Source organism: Lissotriton vulgaris, chromosome 3_1 (assembly GCF_964263255.1).
Source record: "Lissotriton vulgaris chromosome 3_1, aLisVul1.2, whole genome shotgun sequence".
Lineage (NCBI taxonomy): Eukaryota > Metazoa > Chordata > Amphibia > Caudata > Salamandridae > Lissotriton > Lissotriton vulgaris.
The window spans coordinates 2,119,523,578-2,119,539,444 of record NC_141689.1 but is presented as its reverse complement, the minus strand read 5'-3'; the positions used below and the strand labels follow the sequence as shown (position 1 = coordinate 2,119,539,444).

The 15,867-nt window shown below is 45.1% G+C and overlaps 1 protein-coding gene across 1 annotated transcript in view; it reads right to left on the bottom strand.

Moving 5' to 3' along the window:
* The window catches only part of GABRG1 (gamma-aminobutyric acid type A receptor subunit gamma1), a 666,028-nt gene that overhangs the window by 603,492 nt on the left and 46,669 nt on the right, over window positions 1–15,867 (bottom strand). The window lies entirely within an intron of this gene.

Genomic DNA, 15,867 nt, shown 5'->3' with positions numbered 1-15,867 from the left:
GCGTGCCAAGTCCTATCAATTGCCAGACGCTCTCCAAGTACCTGTTACTATAGGTCCTATAGTATCGATTTATGATCCAGAGAAAGCACGAGAAGAGGAACAGGTACGGCTAGACAGGGAGAGAGCAGAAATGGAAAGCAGGAACAATATGATTAATTCTCAAAGGCAGTTGTCAGGACCAAGAGATTGGAGCACCCCATTAAATCAAGCAGGGGATCCCATAATAGATCAGGGGGGTCTGAGAGGACCGATGGATCTGAGGGGACCACGGCCGAAGTCCTTTAAGGAATTGAGGGCTGACCTGAGAGAGTGGGATGCTAACACGGGAACCCAGAGTAATAGGTCAGGAGCGGAAGCCGAATGGGGAAGTCGAGGTGATGGAACATTGTCTCACTGCGGGGCAAGTGAAAGCGGTCAGGAGTGCGACGGCAAAAGTCAGGAGAATAGAGGAGCTACACGTCATTTCCTTAATGGAAATGGACAGGAGCGAGAGGATAGAAGTCCAGAGTGTGGAAGGGTGTCTCGTCTCATTCACAGCGAGGGAGACCGAAGGACACAAGAGTACAGAGACAGTTTTAAGTGCACTCACCATGCACGTAGCGATAATAGACAACACTGGGATCGCAGGAACACAGGGAGTTGCGAAGGGTCTTACCATGTGCTGAGTGATACTAGACAGCAAGGGAACTGCGAAAGCAGGGGAAGTAATGGAGGGTCTTATCATGCATTTAGGGAGACCGAGCAGAATAAAAAGAGTGAGGCTGTGGGAAATAGAGTCTCATTTCATCACATGCCAAGAGGGGACGGAACTGCATGGGACCTCGAAAGATGGGAACATGGGAGGACTCCCCATAACTCGCCTGAGCCCAGGCGAAGGGCTCGGAGCTGGGATGGGAGAGATGTCAATGGACCCTCTAAAAATCACTCATTGACAGCCGAGATAAAAGCCAGAAGGCTAGATGTGACCAGTTTAAAATCCGACTTGGATGAGATCATAGATGGTACGTTACCTTTAGAGAGGATTGACATGTACGAGCAAGATGAGGTACTATTCATAGCAAAGGATATCACTCGGAAAGCGAGAGCAGTACATGAGAAATTATCTGAACTAGCAGACAAGTACATGGTAGACTTGTCGAGAACAAAGGCATTACAGGGGAACCATAGGTTGCATTATTCAGATCAGGACCTCGAAGAGAGGAGAACAATTGGATTGAAAACACACATTAGAGAACTGATTACAGGAATAAGGACATGGAGGGATTTGGATAAGTGGGAAGAAAGGTGGTCCAAGAAAGGAACCGTCAGGCGGAGCACAATTGTGATGTCCCCAGAGGGAGGGCTACAGAGGATGGAAGCATACCCTTTGCGAGAAATAGCGAATGGGAGCTATGTGCATGTGCCATGGAGTAGGGGAGATTTAGCTGCATTTACCAATTCCTTTCCTAAATTGAGAGAGAACCCCATGGAGTGGTACAAGCAGGTAGAGAGGTTTGTAAAAATCTCTAAAGTACTGTGGATTGATTTGAACACCCTATTTCCTTTTTTGAACACCCATGATCCTGTCTCCTGAGGCGAAAAGCCGGGAGCTGCTTGATTTGATATTTTAAAACTGGTGTCCTGTCCTATATTGTGTTTTTAAACCTTGTACTGTGTGATTTTAAACTTTGTACCTTGTGTTTATTAACTGACACTCTGGCACTTTAAGGTGACGTGCAGCGGACCTAGCGCTGCCACGTGACACCCTCGACCGGCTCCACTCGCCGCTGGCCACGCCCACTTCTGGCCACGCCCCCTTCCCGCCCTATTAGTAGCGCTGAATACCGAGCGCTCAGTTAGATCCTGTCTCCTGAGGCGAAAAGCCGGGAGCTGCTTGATTTGATATTTTAAAACTGGTGTCCTGTCCTATATTGTGTTTTTAAACCTTGTACTGTGTGATTTTAAACTTTGTACCTTGTGTTTATTAACTGACACTCTGGCACTTTAAGGTGACGTGCAGCGGACCTAGCGCTGCCACGTGACACCCTCGACCGGCTCCACTCGCCGCTGGCCACGCCCACTTCTGGCCACGCCCCCTTCCCGCCCTAAACGGTCCACTATTTAAATGTGCATTTCTAGAACGCGCAGCGGACGTGCGCAGCGGGCGCGCCGTTTGCGCGCCGAAGGCGCGCCTAAGGCAAGCCCGTCTGCGCCCGTCCGCGACCAGATCGCGGCCGGGGCCAGACATGCTGCCGGTAGCGAAGAACAAGGTGGAAGGATAGCGTGGTCGGGTGAGGACCTCAAGGCGCTCGATCCCCCATCCAAATGCTGCCCCCATAATATTGACCCTTTGACCCTCGAACTCCCTCAGACCTGTAACAACTGTGGGATAGCTATTGGCAGTGATGCCTCTGTGATATCCCCTAAGCCCAAATCCCTATTTTTAACAAACCTAAGGGCGGGCCTTCTTAACTGTAGATCCTTAGCCAAACACGCAGATGATGTCTGGCTTTTACTTGAAGAGCAGGAATGGGATATATTGTTTCTAACTGAAACTTGGATCAAGGAGGACAATTCGACCTCCATTGCACTTGCAGTCCCTTCGGGATTTAAAATATGCCTCGCTAACCGCCCTGGGACAAAAAGAGGCGGCGGTGTAGCCATTATTTTTAAAGAGCATTTAGTTTTGACATCCTCTGCCCCTACTGCCATTCAAGGTATTGATGGCCTCCACTTTTGCTTCCAAGTGAGCCCTCAGCTGTCACTAGCAGGACTAGTGTTATATCGCCCACCGGTTGGTACAGACCCCTACCTTACGACTTTACTGGACACCATTGTCCAGAGTTCGCTTCTCCACCCCCTTTTTATTGTGGTAGGCGACTTCAATATCCACATGGACAAACCTGACTGTGCCATGGCAGAGTTGCTAAGATCCACGTTAAATATGGCCAGTCTCAGACTGATCAATGAGGGCCCTACTCATACAGGGGGCCACACTATTGATCTCATTTTTTCAAACATTGAGAATGTGCAGTCTGAGACACCTCTTCCTCTGACATGGTCAGATCATGCACTCGTTCCATTCACACTGAATATTGCGACTGTTACCCCTGTCTCGAGTAAACGGTACTTCTTGAAGAGGCAGTGGAAAAAACTGACCCCTGATACTATGCGCCCTGTCCTTGCGCAAACCATCCCGTCCCTGACAAATAATTCCAATACGGATGCTATACTTCTTAATGAATGGATCAGAAAGATGGTTTCCTCTATTGCTCCAGCCTCCCGGGCCCTATCTAAAAGAGACTCTCCCTCAGCCCCCTGGTTCACGCAGGAACTTAGGAATGAGAAAGCAGTCTGTAAAAAACTGGAGAGACTCTGGAGAGTAAACTACGGTCCAGAAGAAAAAACCAGGTATAAGGAAGCCTCTAAACAATTCCGGAAAGCTATTAGGAAAAGCAAAAAGCGCTTCTATGCGGACTTAATTTTTCAGGCAGAACAGTCCAGCAAACAAGTTTTTAAAGTGGTACAGTCGTTTTTTAAGCCAAAATGTATTGAAAGAGAGGTTGTACCCACTGCTACGCTATGTGAGCAAATTTCTGAGTATTTTGAACAGAAAATTAAAAAGGTGTACGACTCTTTTGGTCCAATAACAAAAACAGTGAAGCAGGACATAGCGAATAAAGGCGAGCTAGAAGAGACTTTTACCCAGTTCATGCACATTCCACTGAATGAGGTAAGGCAAGAACTTAGCCGATGCAAATCCGGTTCCCCGGACGACCCCTGCCCAGCTAAACTTTGGAGTGTCATTGCAGACTCGGTAGCCCCGATACTTCAATGTATTTGGAATTCTTCAATTGCTTCGGGCATTTTCCCTGACGTCTGGAAGCATGCCACTCTCCTACCCCTAAAGAAGAAACCCAATGGGGACCCTGACGACCTGACGAATCTCCGCCCAATATCCCTATTAGCTGCCCCGGGAAAAATGCTGGAAAAAATTATACAGCGACAATTGAGTAAATTTGTGGAAACCAACAACATCCTACATGAAACTCAATCGGGTTTCCGACCCGGTTTCAGCACGGAAACAGCGCTCATAGAGGTAGCCGAGTCAGTGAGGTGGTCGATGGATGCAGGAGACTCTGCAATGCTGGTACTCCTGGATCTATCGGCCGCCTTCGACACGGTGGACCACGCCAGCCTACTCAGTCGGCTCGCAGAGATAGGCATTCAGGACAGAGCACTAGGGTGGATAAACTCCTACCTATCGCTTAGAACGCAGAAGGTAACACTTGGGACGTTCTCTTCCACGCCCAAAATTCTTGGCTGTGGAGTCCCGCAGGGATCGGCCCTCAGCCCCCTTCTGTTCAACATCTACCTGGCTCCTCTTTTTACGTTAATTGCCAACTGGGGTGTCAAGGCAATTTCTTATGCCGATGACACCCAGTTGGTATTTCCGTACTCAGAGATGACACATGATTCTTTCTCAAATTTCAAAGGTTGTCTCCAGGATATAGCACACTGGATGAACACTAATAAATTAAAGTTGAATGCCAATAAAACCGAAGTCATCTTCTTCAGCAAGGGTCCCCTCCCCGCCCATGAGCTCTGGTGGCCCACGGAGATGGGCCCACCCCCCTCACCAAGTCACTCGGCAAAAAATCTTGGAGTGAGATGGGATGATAACATGTCCTTTTCATCCCATGTCCAACAAGTGGCCGGATGCTGTCTCAGCAAGCTGAGAAACCTCCGAAAAATCCTAAGGCTCCTACCGGAGAGTTGTAGAAAAACGGTTGTTCACGCGACTGTCACCTCACGGCTGGATTATGCCAATGGTTTATACCTGGGCCTACCAAAATACCTGACTCATAGGCTTCAGGTAGTTCAAAATGTGGCTGCGAGACTGTTACTGCGAATCCCTTTCAAGCAGTCAGTCTCTCCGCATCTTCGAACCTTGCACTGGCTACCAGTAGCCAACAGGATAAAATTCAAAGCTCTGACACTTGCGTTCAGATCTCTGTATGGCTCCTGCCCACAATACCTGAAAAACCGCCTTCCTAGATACTTTCAAAGCCGTGCACTACGATCCAATGACCGTGTCCAACTGGTCATCCCGCGGGCAAAGAAGGCCCGGCTAGGCGGTCGGACCTTTTCAGCCAACGTCGCCGCTCTGTGGAACTCCTTGCCACAAGTTATTCAACAGGCCCCCTCCGAACCCTGCTTTAGGAAATTACTAAAGACCTGGCTTTTCTCCCAGCCACGATAGCTCCCATATCTGGTATGCCTAAGGTTATCAGTGATCTACTAGCGCCGGGACACCTCCTCGCGAGGTAGCTGTTTGCGCTGTATAAAATCCAGTATTATTATTATTATTATTATTTGATATCGTAGTTCCAGGAGACTTATGGACTGCATGCAAGGTTAGTGTAGAATGGCCCACATCTGAACCAGAGAGAGATGCTCAGACCAATGGACCGTCTGAAAGAGTCATGGAGAAATACGAAAGGGTAATAAAATGGCTGAAAGATAAGGTGCCACCACAGGACATAGATTGGGTGAAAATAGATCGAACTAGGCAGGAACCCAAGGAGTCAGTCCATGAATATTATGAAAGACTATTGAAAACATTCAAACAGTACAGTGGACTGGATGTAATGGATCCCAAAGACATAGGGCAGTTTGTGTCAAAATTTGTTTTGGGATTGAGACCTGATATTTGCTTGATGATACAGCAACATTTAATTTGTTGGCAAAATAAACTGTTGGATGAAATTTTGAGATATGCAAGGTATTGTAGTGACGAAATTGATTCTAAAGCAAAAAAACTTAAGGAAAAGCTGATGTTGGTTCAGATGCAGTCGGCTGGAAAGGGTGGACAGCAGCCACAGGGAACAGGGACCATGGGAAGGAGATCGAATAATCAGAGCAGGGACAATGAGGAAAATCCTAGACCTAGAGTAGACCTGGCTACCTTGAAAAAGACGACAAAGTGTCACCAGTGTCACCAGGTGGGACATTGGAAACGCGAGTGTCCCTATAACCCTGAAAATGGAGAATTAGAAATAGAGGACGAGGAAGCTCAGAGCAGCACAGTGAAAGGGACAACAATACTCAAGGGAAAGGTGGTCAAAGGGGGGACGTCAGCTCCCCGAGCCCAGTTCCCTCAACCACCCAGAATAGCGACAGGGGGAAAGACCTATAGACAGATGCCACTGTTTGTTGGAGGAGAAGAGTGCTACTATGTTGATCCATTAACTGGACAGCGTGTGAGTAGAATGGAGGACTGTACCCTCGGGGCAGTCCTAGAGGTAGACCAAAGGGAACCCTATGTAGAGGCAGAAGTAGCAGGGTGTCCTACGACCTTCTTGGTGGACACGGGGGCCACTCGATCTACTCTGAGATCAGCAGTGGTTCCGGACCTGCCAATGTCAGGGGAAACCATTCAGGTGGTAGGAGTCGCAAATCGAAGAATGACTAGTCCTTTGACGGAACCAGTACTAGTGCGAATAGGAAAATACAGTGATGAACATCAGTTTGTAGTATGCGATTCTAGCCCTGTGTGTCTGTTAGGAAGAGATCTGCTGTGTAAATTGAATTGTACAATATACTGCACGCCTCAGGGAGTGGAAGTACAGACTAACGACGATGATGCCACCTTTAAGGTTGCAAATTCAAAAGTATGCATAGAGCTGTATCCTACCTTGACGGTGGAAGAGCTCCCTTGGGACTTAAGAGATACAGTGTCATCTGAAGTATGGGATTTCACTGGGGAAGAGATAGGACTGATCAAAGGAGTGGAGCCAGTGAAAATCATGGTAAAACCAAATGTTGAATATCCAAAAACGCCTCAATACAAATTGACTCCAGAGACGATTGCAGGAATAAAGCCCGTGATCGACTCCATGATTAAACAGGGAATACTGAAAGAAATCGTGGGTAGTCCATGTAACTCCCCGATTATGGGTTTGCAGAAACCTAGTGGGAAATTCAGAATAGTGCAGGACCTCCGAAAGATTAATAACATAGTTGTTTCATGTTGTCCAGTGGTACCGAATCCATCAGTGATATTGTTTCAGATACCATTCCAAGCTGAGTGGTTCACAGTGATAGACCTCTGCCAGGCCTTCTTTTCTATTCCATTAGATGAAGAGAGCCAATTTCTTTTCGCATTTAAGCTGGAAAATCGCGTATTAACATGGTGTCGTATCCCACAGGGGTATACAGAAAGCCCATTGATTTTTAACCAGCTGCTGAAGAAAAATCTTGAAAGTCTAGTACTGCCACAGAACTCGGTTCTAGTCCAGTACATAGACGACCTACTTGTTGCGTCAGAAACCGAGGAAGCTTGTAAAATAGACACCATCACCTTGCTGAATCACTTAGCTGAGAACGGACACAAGGTGTCACCGAGCAAGTTACAGTACTGTCTGAAGGAAGTACAGTACTTGGGTCACAGAATTGAAAAAGGGAAACGGAAGGTGTCACCAGACAGGATAGAGGCGATCATGAAAATGAATTTGCCAACGACACAAAGAGAGGTCAGGATGTTTCTAGGAATGGTTGGGTATTGCCGACAGTGGATAGCTAACTTTTCCCTGAAAGCAAAACCCTTACAAAAACTGACGCACAAGGAGGTGAGTGATCCGGTACCATGGGACAAGGACAGTTTGATGGCATTCTTGCAGCTGAGAGAGGACTTGTGTCGTGCTCCTGCTCTGGGAATGCCGGATTACGAAAAACCGTTCTTACTTTACTGCTGTGAAAGAGAAGGTTGTGCTTTGTCGGTTCTAGCCCAAATTCATGGAAATGCCCGTAGACCAGTTGCATACTTCTCGGCTACTTTAGATCCAGTAGCCGCAGCGTTGCCCGGATGTCTCAAATCCGTTGCTGCAACGGGTGTCAGCATTGAAAGGTGTGAGAGTATAGTCATGGGACACCAGCTAGTGGTGTATGTACCTCATTCTGTGGAGCTGTTAATGACCAGGACCAAGACACAGCATCTGACAAATAACAGGCTCACGCGCTACGAGCAAGTCATTCTTGCTGCAGAGAACGTGACCCTTAAGAGATGCTCTGTTTTGAATCCTGCCACCTTGATGCCACTTCCAAATGACATAGAAGATGAAGAATGTGAAGATCACGATTGCCTTGATGTAACTGAACTATGCACCAAACCAAGACCAGATATTGTAGATGAGCCGTTGACCGACCCTGATGAAATTTTCTTTGTTGATGACTCATGTGTAAGAGACAATACCGGTCAGTTGAGAGCAGCTTATGCTGTTTGCACCATTACTGGAGTTGTGGAAGCCGCTTGCCTGGAAGGAGTACACTCCGCTCAGGTAACTGAAATCATTGCATTGACCCGTGCCTGTATAGCAGGCAGCAAAATTCGAATCACCATATACACCGACAGCCAATATGGTTTCGGGGTAGTTCATGACTATGGGCAATTGTGGTCTCAAAGAGGTTACATGACTTCTTCGGGATCACCTATTCGAAATGGGGAATTTGTACGACTATTGTTAGAAGCATTGCAAGGTCCGGCAGCTATTGCCGTTGTTAAATGTGCAGCTCATACCAAAGGCGCTGATTTTGTGTCCCAAGGAAACAGATACGCAGACGAGGTCGCACGTTATTGTGCAGAGCAAGGATACTCTTTAACAGAGGTAGAAGTAGGAGGGACACAGGAAAAGACAGAGTTAACTATGATGTTAGAAACTGTAGACACCTGGGACGATTTAAAGGGCATACAAGAGAATGCAACAGATTTTGAGAAAAAGACATGGGAAACCGCAGGGTGTGTAAAAAGCGAAATGGAATTTTGGGTTTCAGCAGATGGAAGGGCAGTGTTGCCAAATGAGTTAGTGAGTCCCAATGGCGAGACAGATTCATGGCCCGGTACATCTAGGCAGAGATGCTATGCTTCGGGTATTTAGACAAACATGGTATAATCCCACGTTTAGAGTAGCCGCAGAAGCAGTGTGTCAGCGATGTGTGACCTGCCAACAGCTGAATGTGGGAAAGAGAACACCAGTCACGTTGAGTCACATAGGGAGGTCTGGGGGTCCGTTCAATCGGATGCAACTAGACTTCATTGAAATGCCAAAATGTAACCGCCTCCGATACGTTTTGGTGGTTGTCTGTATATTTTCCAGATGGGTCGAGGCTTACCCTACACGCAGGTGTGACACTCTCACAGTAGCAAAATTATTGCTTAGGGAGTTAATACCGCGGTTCGGGTGCCGGCCTCTTTGGAATCAGATAGGGGAACGCATTTCAACAGCGAAATTGTGAAGATGCTCTGCTCAGCATTGAATATTGATCAGAAGCTGCACTGTAGCTATCGACCAGAAGCTTCAGGAATTGTGGAGCAGATCAATGGGACGATAAAGTCCTGAATTGCTAAAGTGTGTTCATCGACATCTCTGAGCTGGCCTGATGCACTGCCATTAGTACTTATGAGCATACGTAGCACACCAGACAGGAGAACAGGCCTCTCTCCACATGTAGTATTAATGGGAAGGGCAATGAGACTGCCATCAGTTCCTACTGCAGCTTTGTTGAATATCACAGATGATCTGATCCTGGATTATTGCAGGGGACTTTCTGATGCCATTCATTCTGTGTCTCTTCCGGTGCAGGCTGCTGAAATCCCATCGTCCCAAGATTTGTGCCACGACCTGTGCCCTGGTGATTGGGTCGTGGTGAAGAAGCACGTCAGAAAGATTTGCTTAGATGTGCGTTGGCGAGGACCCTACCAGATCATATTAACATCGAATACTGCTGTTAAGGTCGGAGGGCTGCCCAATTGGATACACGCCTCTCATACGCGGAGAGTTCCAGCACCCCTGGAAGAGACAGCTCCTCTCTCGGATGAAAATCCAGCTGTGGACGAAGAATCGATAGAGGGGACCAACCAAGCTGTGGGGGTGTCGGAGGAAGCTGGGTGCGTGTCAGATCCAGTGGAAGAAGGACAGGACGACAGTGAAACTGACGTTGCCACAGAAGGAGAAAGCAGCTGTGAGTACGAAACAGACACTGATCAAGCTGCAAGTGATCAAGAGTCGGGTGTGAGGACAAGAAGCAGGAGAACAAGGCGTGGAGAGACCAGTTGGCCTGAAAGAAGAAAGAGGCCTTGCCTAAAGTCAACTCCAGAGAGAACCCTTGCTCCTATGTCCGAAGGCTCAGACCTGGACGAAAGTGCACAGATTCCAGAAGCGGAGGGTCCAAGGAGATCAGGGAGGGTGCGTGTGCCCTGCAGAAGATACGCCACCCCTGAGTGGACCTACCTAGCAGCAGATGTCGTGTGCACAGAGATCCGGGAGGGTGAGGGAAGTGACAGTGATCAGCACTGATCCCATCATAAAGCTAGAAGTGGCGTTGTTGGTGCCTGGAGTTGAAGCTGAAGGGTTACTAACACTCACTATTCCCAATCCTCCTTACCTGAGCAGAATAGGAGAACTGGTTTTAAACAGAGTTGAATGTCCGACTTTTGGTACAACAGTATCAGCACTCGAGGAGACCATCCTTCGCTTAGAAATATTAGAATACGCTATTAGAGCCGCTGGAACACGCACAATCGTAGACACCTAAAGACTTTGTAAATAAACAAGATTAAGAAGATAACCTAGTGCCAAGTGGAAGAAGAGAAAATTTAGGGACCTTTCCATTTAGTTGACGGAGAAGGGCTAGGGTTGTCTGTTGTTGCGGTTCAAGAGACTGATTTCAAAAAGAGATTGCCAGCTTCCCGAGGTGTAATTCAAGAAAGACTGAATGAACAAAAAGAGACTGTTGAAGAGATAAAAATAAAGGACTTTGCATTGGAAAGAAGAATAAAAACTACACTGTCTGAAGAACATGGAGGCCGGCAACTCGAACCGCAAAGCGAAATGTATAATAGGTACACTTTTTGCGGGAGTTATTCTTCTTATAGTTTTAGTAGTTCCTGTATCATATATAGTGGGACATGAAAACGAAACGAAAGCTACAGAAGCAAAGGTTGTGGTAACATCAAAACCTACTGCTGCTAGTAAAAAGGAGGACAATGCAATACAGGAGAAGGCTTTACTAGCAGCAGAAGCTCGTAGGTTACATGTAGATGAGTCACAGGGAAACTTTAAGTCAAACGCCTATGCCAAACTGTTGTATGAATACATTGACGTTATGGAGGCGAAAGACTGCTACGTCTGTATGCAGTTACCAGCTTCGGTAGATGAAGGCATTAGGTATCATCATCTCCCATTGACTTATGGGATTACATGTAGTTTATTGCTTAGTATAGTTTATGGACGAGATAGCTTTGAATATTATTTTTCAAATTTTGATGCAGTATTACCGGAAGTCCCAGCTTACAAGCACATGAATAAATGGGACTATTATAAGAGTGAAGACCGATTAGGGAAATTTTTCATTCCTTGGAGAACTTTAGATACTTCACATGCCCGAAGAAATAATCTGACTTGCAAAGTATCAGAAATTGAGAAAAAGTTTATTGGGCAGGTGGATGATCGATACAGGAGACAGAAGATTCTAAAGGCTTCGGGCCAATGGAAAACAGATTGGACTGAGGAGGAGAAGTCACACAAAAGAAAGGGTAGTAACGGTCCAATAGCTTTAGATCGAACACAAAAAGGGAAGCTATGTATACATAGGGGCAAGACCTACTATGAAAATGTATTCGTGGGAGAAGTAAGTTGTGAACATGCCTTCCAATTAGAATACTACACGAAAGATTTCTTAAAGGGGATGCAAGTGATCCCAAATGTGTATTTTGTCTGTGGAAGAAATGCCTATGTGAAACTACCAGACAATTGGTACGGTTCATGTTATTTGGTAATTGTCTTCCCCAAAATATATCATGCTAAGGATTTGGAAATCATAGAGGGAAAAACTCAAGCCAGAGGGAGAAGGGATGTAGGCGATGCTGAGGTAGTTGGAGATGTATTCGGGGCTATGTTCCCTCTTCTGGGGTTAATACTGAATGATGTCAAGATCAGGAGATTGGCAACAGTTGTAGATAGATTATCTGCCAGTACTGCTAGATCTTTAATGCTGGTGGAAGGAGAGATGCAATCGATAAGGGCAATGGTTCTTCAAAACCGACTTGCTCTAGACGTTCTGTTAGCCAAAGAGGGTGGAGTCTGTAAGGCTTTGAAGGTCCAGGAGTGCTGCACTTACATTCCAGACAACTCAAAACCTCTTGAGAAGTACATATGAAACATCACTGAAATACACCATGAAATAGAAGATCTGACAAGAGTAAATGTGTGGGAAAAAGTGGGTCATGGAATGGGTAAAGTTGGAGGTTGGTTCGCCAACCTAGAGAAAAGCTTTATATGGTACATTTTAAAGCCTATCATCATAATAGTGATCTGTGTAATCATATTGTGGGGGTTAGTGAGGCTGTACCAATGGTATAGAGCAAATAGGTTGCGAAGATCCATGAGAGAACAGGAGCAGAGACTAGATGCAATGCAGGACAACCAGTACAGGAGTCTGAGTGCTCTAGAAATGATAAAACGAGGGAGCATTGCAACAAGTTCTGTCTGAACCAATTCAAAAATGGTGTTTTGATGGTGATGACCCCTAAAGGTCATCAAAGGGGGGAACTGAGAGAGCGCAATTTGAGAAAATTGTATAAGTGCACCATATTTACAAGTTAGATGCACAAATTTAGTTAAAGCATTTAAAAGTGTTGAAAATATATAGAAATGCATATACTCATGAATGTTTAATCAATATAGAAGGCATATTTTAGAGTGTGAAACTAATGTAGTAGTGTTTAGAAATGTTAGAGTGTTATTAGATTCTATGTTATGTAGCTGCTGCAGAAGGAAATGTGATGCTGTTAAACGTAGAAATGTGCAGGCCTCATGGCAATATATGAAGAACGAAAACGTGCCTTTGCAGATCACATAAGATGGATTCTTTTGTTACTGATATTATATAGAATATTATTGATTTTGCGTTAGAAATCATGTTTTGTAGAAGTGTTACATATAATCAGAGTGTATTAAGTAGAACTTGTTTTAGTTTTAAAAATAAAGGTTCACAGAGTGCAGGCCTCTTGCAAAGTAATTTAGTAGGCCTGGAAAGATAAAGTTGCTTCTTTGATCTGCACGTGTTAGTTAAAATCGAGTCTCGTTAAAGCATAAATTGCCGACTATGTTCGAAGTTTTACGACCTGAATAGATAACTGGAGGTCAGAATTTGGGGCCCAATTCATGGGTGTCTGTTTGCAGGTGCGAGGGGGTACCAATCAAGAGAGTGATAAATAGAGCTCTGTCCAGGGAGACAGGCACAGGCCTGGAGGAGGTTCCAGGAATTTAATGGGGGGTACCGGCGAGCGGAGAAGAAGCCTGGGAAGCAAGGTCAACACTAACAAGAGGCCCAGAGGAGTATCAGTATGGAAAAAGCCACAACCGAAACCACGTGAGATGTGTACGTGAGGGGCGTCTCTGAGGGGCGTTTCGACTATACTTGTGATTTTGTATTAGGGACAGCACCCTGAGGTGGAGTTAGAGCAGATGGCCTGAGGACCCTTAGAGAGTGGATGGGTAGGCAGAGAGGGCATGACTGCAATGCACAGAATTACATCAGAGACTAAGGGAAAGTGAGTGAACTTCTTTGGAAGTCACCACGGCTGACACCTTTTTAGCTCAAGATTCTGTTAAGTAGGGATATCACTTAGTCTAGTGTAGGGACAGTCTAACCTGATTCTTTTCTCTTTTTGTAAATGACGCTTAAATTACAACTTGTTTCTATTCTTGTAAACCTGTTGATTTTCGAGCTGGTTTTGGTGATATTTTTCTGTCGCCTAAGATCATTCAGAGAATTTATGTTTGTTTTGGTCCCAGTATACCTGATGAACCTTTTATTGAGATGTTTGTATCTCCAGTTAACTTTGGCTTTATAATAAAACTTTAAAACTGATTTGTGGTAAGTGGTTCTTCAGAGTCGTGCCAATTTTTGGTTTGTTTAACCTAGTAGTGGATTGCTTTTTACTCTATGACAGGCAACAAAGATCCAGTCGACCTAAGTGGGTATTTAGATCTAGAGTAATCAAATGTGAGATCAAAAATCCCGCCTTCCCAATTCTATTGAGTTTAATTTCTTTCCCCATTTTTAATCATAGGGACTAGAGGTGCGAATAAAATATTCTTTCCTACTAGACAGGTATTTTTCATTTCCACTTAAACCTTCCCCTCCTATTCTGTTCATCTTCATGAATCTATTATAAAACACCTAATGTGCTCCCATGTAACTCGAAGCACGCACCGCCTCTGCAGCTATCTAAGATGGCACATACCAATGATGAAGCATGCCACCAAGGGTAAACTAAGGTGGGGGAGGGTTATGTAAAGAAAATATTCTGTTTTCCAAACCAGATGTGTAAGTCCAGTTCAATAAATGGCAGAGAGTTTATTGATAAAAAAATTATTTAACAACTATTACTTAATTGTACAGCATATTCAAAATGCTTCATTTCTGAAATGACGAGGTGGTAAAAGAACTATAACAAGTCTCTTTGTAGGCATTGAAGGGTAGTAATTCTGCAGAGTTAAGATTTATTTTTTTCATCTTGAGGGTGATGGCAAAAATGGAGTGCCTGATAGGGACCTCTCTCAGCGCCTGCTTTTTAGAACTGCTGGTGCTGAGCATCAGGACCTGGCCCACTAAAGGTCCAGTGTAGGTCTGTGTAGCCAACACCTAATAGTACTCTGTGTGGAAAGCCTTAGCAATTAACAGAATACTTGTTAAAATGTTCATGATAACCATGTAAAATACATGACTATAAATAGATCTAATTTACATAGTCTTTAGTTATCCTCAAAATCGTCAATAAACCTGGCCCACTCAGACTTGTGTTAGACACTGCTTCTGTTGGAAATGGCCCTTTTTGCAGTGTTATCCCCTAACTTTTTGCTTCTTCCTCCTTTATTTGTCCTGACCCGTGGTTGTTGGCAATAGTACTCTGGGCACTTTACGACTGCTGATCAGTGCTAAAGTGCGTATGCTCTCTGTGTAAATTGCTATAGTGATTGGTTATCCATGATTGGTATATTTGTATTACCAGGAAGTCCCTAGTAAAGTGCACTGAGTGTGCCAGGGCAGGTGATTCAAATGCTACTAGTGGGCCGGCAGCACTGATTGTGCCACCCACACGAGTAGCCCTAAAATGGTGTCTCAGGCCTGCCACCGCAGTGCTTGTGTGCAGTTGCCAACTCACAACACTTATAGAAAACCGGGGGTCTAATGCAAAGCCAAATTAATGGACTATAAAACGGGCATGACTGTTACCAAATCAGTCAAGGATACAAACTTCCTGTAAAGCCTATAAAGAAAGACATAACAGTGAACAAAAATCAGAACTGCAAGTGATTGTTGGTGAGACTCAAAAGAAATATCTATTTGGTTAATGGATTCCCATCAAATGTCATGCGATGATCAATAATCTCATTTGGTCATCCAAAGTCTTGGGGTGGTCTGTCTCTTGATCATTGAGACCATTTCCACACCCAATCTGTAAATATTCAGTGGGTCAAGCCCACAATCACTGTACTGACCATGAGAGAAGTAGAATCATATGGAAACCAGTGCAGTGCAAAAAAGGAAAAGGGTAGTGAATAAAATAGAGTGAAGAGACAAAAAAAAGGGACGTTTATTTGGAATATTGTCTCTTCCCCTAATTAAAAACAAGAACAGTGCAATAAGGCAGTATCAAACAAATAATTAACTGCCACGAGAGGCCAACATGTTTCAGCCAGTAGGGAAAAAAGTCCCACGGCTTTCTTCAGGGCCCCTGTTCTACTGAATTGCTACCGCAAGTGTAAATACAAAAAGAATATACGGATAAATAATGAAAAGGATATGATTAGACATATTGGT